The 12292-nt window shown below is 37.0% G+C and overlaps 1 long non-coding RNA gene across 1 annotated transcript; it reads left to right on the top strand.

Moving 5' to 3' along the window:
- Positions 1 to 1012: 1012 nt before the first annotated feature.
- LOC140227711 (uncharacterized) lies at positions 1013 to 8549 on the top strand. Its single transcript, XR_011901062.1, has 4 exons — positions 1013 to 1549; positions 3515 to 3580; positions 6742 to 6917; positions 8086 to 8549. It is a non-coding gene; the product is annotated as an uncharacterized lncRNA (long non-coding RNA).
- Positions 8550 to 12292: the final 3743 nt, after the last annotated feature.

Raw genomic sequence — 12292 nt, 5'->3', positions numbered from 1 at the left:
CGTGTATGTTGGGAATAGGGACACGCATTCCACTATGTTTTAGTTCGGTGCGGCGCCCCGGTTGAGCTGAGCTGAGCTGCGCTGAGCTCACGCGATATGAACAATCGAATATATTCATTAAGATTAATTTATTTCATTTCTTAAAGTTTAAACAATTAAATAATATTAACATATATATATTTTTTAAAATATATATAAATATGTTGTTGTATATAAAATTGTACATTTATTGTAAGACTAATGGTATTTTGAATTAAATGCTACTCAGACTGTAAATAACGTTTTGTGTTCCCCTGGGTGCATGTAAAATGTGGTCGCTTCACCTCTCTAACACGCAAGCCTATGGGGAAAAAAGACGACACTCGTTAAACACATGAGTGAATGCGCGCTTAGCCTTCTTGGATTACTTATTCTATGGTAGCTACGTACGAGCCGTAAATAAAACCTGTATTTTTAACACTAGGGCACCGGCGCGGCACGCACAGTTATCATGGCGAAGACATCCATTCGGTCTTGAAATACATTATTTTCTTGAATGTGCTGCTGTACCATGTACCTCTTCTAAACAGAGTTTTTCGTCAAGTCTACTACATGAAATCGTATATTCTACTAGCGAGATTACTAGCTAGGCCTGGCTACTAGATCTAGTGACTAGTAGTGGTAAGGATCTGCTTAATTAATATTCTAAACAAATGAAACATTCCATCATCGGCCGTCAATGGCGTGGTATGGGTGAGCAAGGGCTTGGTGTGCGAGAGGTCCCGGGTTCAAATCCCGGGGGAACCACTCTTTTTTCAGAAACGTATGGGCATTAGGGTTAGCCTTTGAAATTAATGGGTGTGGTGCACTGTGATTCAGACTGCAGTAGATCTACCAATTTTTCAAATTTGGGTAACCCAGAAAAAATGAACAGTGAGGTATATTCATGATCTGGTTATTGATTGTCTTTTCTCTGTATTTTTTTTTCTTTTCAGATCGACTAGTGTATATACTTAGATGGATAACATAAGTCCCTCTAGAAGTCATCACCGGTATGACGCTGGAGGCAGTAGGTGTAGCAATCGCTCCAGAAGTTATCACCGGTATGATTCTGTAGGCAGTAGGGATAGAAGTCACCAGAGAAACAGTCAAAGGTCTACATCTAGGTCCAGAAGTAGGGATAGAAGTCGCCATAGAAGCAGTCGAAGGTCTACATCTAGGTCTAGAAGGAGGGATACAAGTCACCATAGAAGCAGTCCAAGGTCTACATCTAGGTCCAGAAGGAGGGATAGAAGTCACCATAGAAGCCGTCCAAGGTCTACTTCGAGGTCCAGAAGGAGGGATAGAAGTCACCATAGAAGCAGTCCAAGGTCTACTTCTAGGTCCAGAAGGAGGGATAGACTTTCTAGAAGTCACCATAGAAGCAGTCCAAGGTCTACTTCTAGGTCCAGAAGGAGGGATAGAAGTCACAATAGAAGCAGTCCAAGGTCTACTTCTAGGTCCAGAAGGAGGGATAGAAGTCACCATAGAAGCAGTCCAAGGTCTACATCTAGGTCCAGAAGTCATGATGGTATGTATGTGTCCTGTGCCAGTGCCACTCACTGTGCCTACCTCATAGAGCATAAATAGAAAGATTTATAACTTAAGGTGTCAATGCACAGTGCAGTGTAAATATTCAACATACCTGTAGGCATGATAGGGGTTGGAGCTGTGCAAAATCCAGAAGCTACATATTGGAGATTCAAGCTGTCTTTCATTCCCGTACATAGTACTCTCTTAATGTGAAAGTGAAAAACAAGCATGAAAACTACTCCAAAAGAGTGAAACTGTTCCAAAAGAATGTAAATAAATTTCACATTCTGAAGGAGGTAAATGAGGAATAACGCTTAAACTTAAAGGGATGCAGTAACATTGAGTGATATCCAAATCACATTTATTCGATTTAGCTTATTTTGCCAACATAATAATAAACACTTAGGTCAGTCTGCAGGGGCGGATCTAGCTTTTTTTGCAACGGGGGGGTTTGCCTTCCCCCCCCCCCCCCCCCCCGTTGCATGATGCATATGCCGGGCCCATCAGCGTAACAACCTTTTTTTTTTTTTTTTTTTTTGCCAGCCCAAGGGCCCAAGGGGGGGGGGGGTTTAAACCCCCTAAACCCCCCCCCCCCATAGATCCGCCACTGGTCTGGTATCTCTTCAAAATTGCAAGCTAATTGCTTGCTTTTATACCTTCGAGATATCAATGATTTTCACACTCAAAATTTATTAACCAACACCGGATGGTTTATAAAAACCATGTGCTTTTCCACACACCCATTTCCTGTTGTAAAGTCCCCCGTCTCTAGCGGCCTGGTGGGCTATCAGCAGAGGGTACTGGTATTCGACTATATGCTTGGCATCGTTTGTTACACTGTTTTAAGGTAGTAAATGATTTTCATTTGATCTGAAACTTTCAGTAGTTTGTTTTTACTGTTGGAACAATATAATATTATTAATCTTGATATAATTGCTCTTGTTTTTGAAAGCTACTAAATCCCTTTAAAGAAAAATTTTTCCTCAAAATGCACTCTTTTTGCAGTTGTTTTCAATATTTCTTGGAGTCATTCTCACTCTTTTAGCAAGTATGTGTGTCATTTACATTTGGGGAGTGACATTTTCTGGAACTTACACTTTAGGTATCCCTTATAATGAAACCTTGAATCTGAATCCTTAAAATTGCCATCTTGACAACTCAAATTGCTTAATATATTATTAAATTGGATGTAATGCATGCAAATCGGATGTAATGCATGCAAAGGGGACTGTAATTTGCAGTAAATGGTCATCAAGTGATTCTATTTGTTAAAAACAAATCATTTGTGAAAATTTCACGTTTGTAGACCAACAAGACCATCTCTTTGGGGAGATTTATCTGCTTTACTCCAACAAGTAGTACACCTCAGAAATTAAAAGAGACCTGGAATTTATTTAAAAAAAAAGAAAAAAAAAAGAAAAGACCTGAGATTGTGATATTGTTTGAACTGAAACCTGTTGTATGCTTTTCCTTTCCCCTTTCCAATTTTCTTGTTTTCTTCTTTGATTTCAGTGTGATTTACCCAATCCTCATCCCCATTGTTATGCCATATTGATTTCAAAATTTGCAATATTATTACCCTTTCTCCCTTAATCACCCTGCTCTAGTAATGTACTTTCAACTGAATTTTCCAGAGATATTTTGGAATTGCATGGCAATCATTATTACAAATGAATGAAAAAATGCAATGTTCTGGGCATGCATTTTCTAAAAACAAATTTCCTGTCAAAATTATTTCCCCAGCAAAATTGTATAAAGAAGCCCAGATCTGATCCAAACCAAACATGTTCCCTGAACTGGAACAATTAAGCTGGTAAATGTGTGGAATTATGTGGACCCCAACCCTGTTTTCGGTTGGAATGTGGAAATTGTGGTGGTTACTTTACTGTGGTAATTATTATGGGAATAAAATGAAATCTCAATTGTTCCAACAAATTCAATTACTTTTTTTCCTACTTGTTAGGTGAGTTGATGGCCACTGTGGTTGAAAGCAGATTATTTCCCAAAGCAGGCAGTATCCAGAAGAATGGTAAGAGCATTTTGAAGTACAATAAGTGTACAATATTGTTTACCTATTTATTTACTTTAATTTAGTTATGTAATCTCTCTTTAACCAGGTCAGCCTCTTCAGTATCTGGCATAGTACTGATCTTTAAGAGGCACTGTACCTAAAAACAATTTTTGTTCATGTGGCAAACAAATAAGCGTATTGAGTATTAACCCATTCGCTGTTGAGACTTTGAAATGTCTGTTTGGTAGTGTGCTATGCACTTTCCACAGTGATGGAGTTTGCTAGTGTGTGCTAGTCTAAGGCCAAATTTCAAGTTCAAGTGTAGTTCATATGCGCTATGCACTTTTTGTTTATGTGTGTGTGGGTGTGCAATGGGGTAAACATATACACTCGTGGCTATCTGGTTCAATGCTCAGACACTTCTGCTTGGAGAACAGTTGCTCTAGTTGGCCATATCGTGTTTTCTGTCACTGGTGACATCTTCTAACACGTACCCGAATATCAGACCGCTTGCACGCTTCCGTGATTTTGAATGAAAGCTTTTGTTCGGTGCGTGCGAAGCTCTCCTCACACAAGAGGCAAGCGGTGACAAATTTCCACCACGCATTTACCTATTGATACACTATCTCCTGGCGGGACGATGAATGCTCAGACACTTTAACTTGTAATACTATGTAATAAATAACAGAGACTCCAACCCAAAGCACCTTCTGATCTGGAGATTCTCCCGCCTGAAACCCCTAGCAAACGGGAGATTCCAAGTTGATGTGTGCGAAGCGCGAAATTCCCAGGTTCTAGATGCTCTCTAGTGCTATCTAAGGCTTATTTTTTCAACATACGATAGCAATAAGTAAGAAATCCTTTCCAACGGGAGACACAGAGCCATGGCGGGAGAAATTAAATCATAAGCGGGAGAACGGGAGATTTTGCAAAAATGGGTTTTCGGCGGGAGATCTCCCGTCGAAAACGGGAGAGTTGGAGTCTCTGAAATAATAATTCTCACAGGAAACTCTCTATTACTGATCGTGGAATTTGTCACCAGCCCGTGTTAACTGCAGCCAAAATCCCATAGGTGGTGACAAATTCCACGATCAGTATATATAGGAAACTCTCGGCAAACTCTCTATATACTGATCGTGGAATTTGTCACCACCTATGGGATTTTGGCTGCAGTTAACACGGGCTGGTGACAAATTCCACGATCAGTATCATAGAGAGTTTACCAAGTCTCCTTAAATTTACACTAAATAAGTCGTGGGTTGTGATCTATATTTTTTTCATGTTGGATAAGATAACATTCTAAAAGTGGTAGAGTACGTGGTCTTGAAGAGAAGGGAAAAGTGGGGTTGATGGAAAATAAACAGGTTAATTACGATTTATTTAGTTCGGAAGTGATCATGTGACAAAACAGCGAAAAGAACCAGGGAAACAGTCGTGGATCGCTGCGACCTCCAGCGATCAACTACGATTGTGCGAGTCACTCTCTCGCAGAATACGCGAGCTGTCAAAGGCGAAATTGTCCTGCCGTGGAAATTTGTCACTGGTGACAAATTTCACGATAATGCCCTCTAGTTTGCGTTCCTAACAAGAAATATTATCCGTAGTGTTGCTCCACATAACAAGTCATGATGTACAATTTTATTATAACTAGCGGGTACCCGTGCTTCGCAGTGGCCATGGCCACTGTGCACAGTGAACGCGTCGCCGCAGTTACCGTGCGTTCGCGTCTGACGCGAGCATCACCGTCATCGCGCGTATAACATGACCCTGATGTTGCACGCGTAATCCATGTGTAGGACCGCATAGCAACCAAGCTGTTTATTATTCATTTTTTTTTTTTTGTTATTTGCATAGTAAACGATTGACCCCCTACTCTAACCTACCCATTGCACATCTTAGATACCTGTTCTATCATTGTACGGGGTCAGTTCAGTATGAAAGTACATCATTTAGGAGCCTATTCGTGAACAGACAAAGAGAGAGTCTCTGATTTTATTAGTTTAGATTTCAAACGGGTTAAGTTTGCATCATGTTTGCTCTAAATAGTAGGTGCCAAAAGAGGTGTTGCTAATGAGTAATGACATCCAAATAGTAGGCCTAATAATGTTACTTCTGAAAAACTGTTGCTGCTTATTGTCAATTAGAGAATGAAGGTATTGTTTTTAGTTGCTGACGTGCATCTGTCAATTGAAAGGCTATGAAATCCTCATAGCCTTTCTGATTTTTAAATCGGGGAGGAAAAGCTTTCAAAAAAGTAATTTTTAAAGTAAATTTTACATCATAAAATAATTTGACAGTTATGAATGAGGTTAATAACTTTGCATCAGTTCTTTTTCGGGCCTTGTGAAAAATCAAAACATTTTGCTTTGGCCCTTGAGAATATCCCTCAGGGCTGCGCCCCTCGGAATATTCCTCGGTTCCAAAGGAAAATGTTTTGATTTTTCACAATGCCTCCCGAAAAAAACTGATGCGCAGTTATTAACCTCTAATTGTAATGAAATTGTGCCAGTTATGAATGACATGAAGAGCTTTGCATTAGTCTTTTGGAGGCATTGTGAAATATCTTAACATTTTGATGTTGACCTTGGTTCCAAAGAAAAAAAATGTTTAGACTTTTCATAATACTCTCAAAACAACTGGTGTACAATTATTAATCCACTGCAAGTGATAAAGTTTACATCATAATATTTTTTTAATTTTACGAACTGCCAATAAATCTCATATACGAGACCTATAATTTTTTTAACCTGACTTTGCGATGGAACAATACTACATAATTTCAGTATGTTTGAGCTGTAGCAAACATTTCTCTTTTTTTTGTCACCCTAATATTGAAAAAGAAAATGTTGAATTGTCTGGAGTAATAAGGATGAGTCAAGAGTTATATACCTCTGGCAATTGGCAGTCTTGTGACAAGATGTGTAAAGTGTCAGTGCGAAATATCTCCTTTTCAAATTGCTAGTTAGTGCAAATTAAATAGTTAGAAAAGAAATGTATTTTCAAGAATTTCCATCACCCTTAAATGGCTTAATGTATCATTCAGCAAGATCAATGCAGTATTTTTCTAGAATGTGCAGTGGATCTGGGCCATACTAGTGTCCCTGAAAGGAGTGGCAATACATTCATCCCCATTTTTGATTCTTGTAACATTTTCCATTATTTTGTTTTATCCTTAAAAGGCAAAGTCACACTTTCGCACATCAGTGGGATAACGGCCTTGGTAAACCACTTGGAGAATCATACAAAGAGAGACAAGGTAGCCTCATTGCTGGCAAGACGATGGAAACGAGTGATTGAAGACCGATTCATCACAGATCAAGAATTGAATGAAGAGGGTGTGCCATTGGCAAGTGATGTAAGTATTCCTTAGATTTAAAACTGAATAAAACCAGTTTGATTTGTATGTACTTTTGATTGAAATGCATAGTCGGACTGGTCATATTGATGGTCGGGGAATTTTGAAATGGGCTGGCTGTTTGTCAGGGCCGGTTGGGCCACCGGGGCCGGTTAAGTGTATTACAATATCATGTTTAGAATTGTAGTTTTGAGTTTGTAATGGAAATCACATGCGTAGTTATGTAGGAATGTCATTCCTTGCCTTTCCTTTTTTTTTCTTTTTCATCACCTAAAAAATCATCATGGGGGGGGGGGGGGAGCAATACTAACATCTGCCTTTGGTTGGGATGGTCATTTCAAAATTAAGAATGTAATTAATCATGTACCAGTGTTGTGAGAGTAAAATATTTTAAGTAGAACAAACAGGTGAAGCTGAGTTGTTCAGTGTTAAAGAATAATGGTAGATTGAAGGCAGCTGTTAAAAGCAATACCTTTATTCCCTATAATAATTGTTGATATGACTGAACTGACATAATGTTTAGTGCGTGAACACTCCCCAGCACAACTGAAACAATCTTATTTCCATACAGAGTATAACTATAAAAAAAAAATCACTACCCCCCACTCCATAAAAAATAAAACACTAATCAATGTGGTTGACAAACAACTTCCATATCATCATAATTTAATTAGCACAAAGTAGGAATAAAACATTTTTTTTTTTTAATTTGCTCAAATTGTGGGTGAAAAAAGCACCCCAAACACATATTTTTCACATTCTTGTCACAGAATTCAAAGACTTGGCACAAGCCTTGGCATTTGAAAACTTGTTGATTGCATTGTAAACTGTGCATATTTTTATCATTATTTTTATAACATTGGAAAATAAAACCAACAACAACAACAAACATAATTGAAATTATGTCTCGTTCCAAGTCTTGCAGCTGGTTCCAGTGTGCAAAAACACCTAGAAATTGATGACATTTGAAATGTCAAGTTTTATTCCCAATAACTGCTAATTGAATTATTGGGGGAGAGACATGTGTCATGTAGGCCTATTTATGGTATAAATGTTTTTGTTGTTATTTTTCTGGAATGGGGAGAAGCTAGGTAAATGTCACAATGGCAAACTTTTATTTTAATGTACTCTGTTTTAATATCGCATCTATTTTTCTACCACATTGCAGATACGCAGCCCAGATACAGCATGCAGGTCAGTATATACAGAGTTGCCTGCAGTAGTAACTGGCAACCTGCAGGATCAGAATGACATTTACAATTTTACTGATGAAGACGGAGTGGAAGATATGGAAGGTGGAGAGAGAGAGGTACAAACAGGGCAGAATGAAAAAGGCACGCCAGGAGAACATAATGAAGGCGAAGGAGGTGAAGAACATAATGAAAGCGAACCAAGTGAAGAACATAATGAAGGCGAACCAAGTGAAGAACATAATGAAGGTGAAGCAAGTGAAGAACATAATAAAGGCGAAGCAAGTGAAGAACATAATGAAGGCGAAGCAAGTGAAGAACATAATGAAGGTGAAGCAGAAGATAATGAATGAAAGTCACAATTGAAATTGGACATTTAACAGAGAGCTGTGTAACTCATAAAATTGAACTTTATATGTTATAAATGTAACTATTAAACACTCATCCCTCGATCATTGAAAAGAAAACAGCAAACAAGAGAATGGTATTAATCATAGACGTAAAATCAAACAAATGTAGTTATTAAACACCCAAAATCAGTGTCTACCCTCACCATGTGATCTACTCAGACACAAAAAGTGTCTACCCTCACCATGTTATCATTATTCATGCTTTAGTGCAGCAAGCATAGTGATGTCATGTTCACATAATTTGAATGGACTGACGTCACTGTGCAAGCATTAGAGCATGAAATCTATCCCTCCCTTCCTTCCTTTGAACTTGAAGTGCTACTCTTACTGATTTCAGGAAAGAAGAATTGGCATCAGCATATTCAACATCAGTGTGAATTTTGATGATGTTGAGAATGGACACATTTAGTGTATTTCACAGTAAACATCATTCTGTTAATTAGCAAGAAAGCCAAGAGATGGGTCTTTAAAAACTCCATTTATAACTTATCAGATTTAATGATTGAGTGGCAGCACAATGAAGTGACTCACAATGTGGATGAGTATGACCAAGGATCTTAGATTTGCCAACAGGCTATTCATAAAAGTGGGACAACTGTTACAGAGGAAAGGGTCTCGCCATTTTATCTACAACTTCCATGAATAGTTTACAAATGCTAACATGCACGTGATGAAGCAAACTTGCTTAAGAGTTTGTGGGACCATTGTTTGGAGAAGCACCCAATGTTTCTTTCTAAGCACACAGGCAAGCAAAACAATCTTTAACCTTCAATACATACAAGTGTCACCTTATGTGCTTTGGGTGCTCAATTTGAATACATTGATTGAACCTGCTAAGGATTTGATCACGTACAAACGGAAGCAAACCACCCAATCTGGAATAAAAGACAGTTATATTTGCGTGAATCTAGGCGATATCCTTAAACACACGCATATAATTATGCACAAGTGCATTGTGTGAACGCTTGTAATTTGTAGCTGTGTGCAATAAAGCACACACTGACATCACTGCCAAGCCTTGTTGCGACAGATTATAGTGCTAATTAAAGGATTGCAATATACAGGTGTTTCATCGCACAACGATTTAGTATTTATTTTATGTAGGAAATTTATTGAGCACTGTATTTTTCTGGAATGAGTAAATGAAACTTAACTTACTGAAATGTATTCCTGCACATACCCACTTCAAATTTAATTGTTAAATGTTTATAAATCTTTCGCTGTATGGAATTTCTAGTCCGCCATTCAACGTGTCAATGCAAAGTTGGTGATGATAGACTGATGTGTCATGAACTCATCTCTAGTGTCAACTGTCCCTTCAAGCATAAGTGTCGTGTGCCATGGTAACATGCACAGGGAAAAATTGTTCTATCATTTGACTTAGGGCAGAGAAAAAGGGCACTATCATTTCAGCTTAGTAACTTTTTCCCTGTGACAAGTTTGTGAGATTGATAGTAAATATGACCAGTGAACAATAATCTTATGTATTAGGTATATATATATATATATATATATATATATATATATATATATATACAGTGCGTCCCAAAAAGAACTATACACTTTTTAAATAGCTACCAAATAGGAATATATATGATTATTGGGGAAAAATTTATAAATACATGTATATAAAGCTCATATCCTCAACTATCAATATGATACAAAAAATTCCAAAAATAACGCATGCTTCAGTGAGTAATGCCCACTTTTGTATAGGACACAAAAATTACCCTGCACAGGAATTCACTATTCATTTTGCACCTGGTTATGGAACGCCATGATAAGTCAAAATTAATGATGGAATCAATCGGCCAACAAAGACAAAAATAAATTGAAGTACAGGCAAAAATCAATGATATGAAAACAAAACAGTAAAATATTACATTTTTGTATAATATTGATTGTTTTTTTTAACTCTTGGTTTATTTTCGACTCTGTTTGCTGATTTATTCCATCATTAATTTTGACTCCTTCATGGCGTTTCATAACCACGTGCAAAATGAATAGTGAATTCCTGCGCAGGGTAATTTTTGTGTCCTATACAAAAGTGGGCATTACTCACTGAAGCATGCGTTATTTTCAGAATTTTTGGTGTCATAATGATAGTTAAGGATATGAGCTTTATATAAATATAAACATTTTACCCAAGAATCTTATTACCTTTATTTGGTAGCCATTTCAAAAGTGTATAGTTCTTTTTGGGACGCACTGTATATATATATATATATATATATATATATATATATATATATATATATATATATATAATAATAAAAAGTAATGTCCAAAAGCACCTAAAAGTGGCATTTGTACTCTACATATGAATCAATATTCGACCTTTAGGGTCATTCACAACTAGTTCAATGCCAGTTTTGAATTCTGTGGGACATACAAGCTTTGGAATGTTTTTTTGTTTGTTTTGTTTTGTTTTCCCTACCCTGAAGTACATGAGTGGGGATTTAATGATCTAAACTAGATTTTGTGCGTTAATCCCTACTGGAAAATTTAGGATATAATGCAAAAGTGTTTCAATATTTGTCACATGCCTGTACCTGTTTACAGTAATAACTCATTTGTACTATTTATTCAGGTTATAAAGGCATTAATAGGTGATGTGATCAAATGAATTCAGTAATTTGTCAGATGTGTTGGTTTTGAGATATAGCCAGTTACAGTGTTCAAATCCCTTTGTATTTTGTTATTTTCAGCTGCACTAAATTGGCCATACCATTACAACAGTAACTCAAATAATTTTAGTTGGGTTTACAGCAAAATCCAGCTCCAAATATGCTTATTATAACTTAAGACAATGGAAAAAAAAATTAAATTTGAGGTAAACTTAAGGCTACAGGACCTTTTGACATAGGAGATTTGGTCGTTCGTCGTAACTTGCGAGTCCTAATCGGCTATAGTGAAATTTGTAAAGATTTTAAATCAGGTGTGATGCTGAATCCAAATATCCAGTTACAATTTTGTGGGTCTTGTGGTTCTTCAATTTTGATGTAAAAAGAGTTGAAATGGACCATCTTCATAAAATGACACATAACTGAAAAACCACAATACATTAAGAAATTATTTAAAGTGTACAAAATGTACGACTTGTATTCCATGACCAAGAAAAGCATTCAGGGTTTATTTGTCATTAATCTCCTATTCTAAACCATGAAAATTGTCTTTTTGTAGCTGCGCTACCAAGAAAGCATCCTGTACCCTTAACCCTATTTCCATTGGGCTATTTCAGAGCAGATTTTTACTGGGGGGGGGGGGGGTCAATTTGACCCCACCCCCCCCCCCCCCCAGATCTCGGTCGCGGAAGGTCCGATCGGCGCGAAAATTTGCACGCACGTGAAGACACGTGTAAAGAACGTCGCTGCATTATTTTTTTTCGCAAAAGTTCTTAATTTTTTTAATTATTATAATTTATGCAAATGAGGTGCATCAAATTTCATAAAATTCACAAATATATCAATATTTCCTTCAAAAATTATAATTGGATTCTAATTCTTTGCAGAAAGTATCCCAGAAGCATTGTCAACAAGATTATATGGTAATATTTTCAAATTTCAAAACATTTTCTTTGTATTGTATTGTTTTCCGAATTTCTTATGTATTCTATTGTTTTTATTTCTTATGTATTTCTTTGTTTTTAAGATTTTTTTTTGGTTTTCTAATCTAAAATTAGTTGATGTGAAGTCACATAACATCTTTTAAATGGCCTAGAAGATTGAAAAAGCTGTGTTTTAGAGCAATTTATGAAATATGCTGCTTTGCACAC

The sequence above is a fragment of the Diadema setosum genome, chromosome 1 (genome assembly GCF_964275005.1).
Source record: "Diadema setosum chromosome 1, eeDiaSeto1, whole genome shotgun sequence".
NCBI lineage: Eukaryota > Metazoa > Echinodermata > Echinoidea > Diadematoida > Diadematidae > Diadema > Diadema setosum.
The sequence above is the reverse complement of the archived record's forward strand: the minus strand, read 5'-3'. Positions and strand labels throughout refer to the sequence as shown.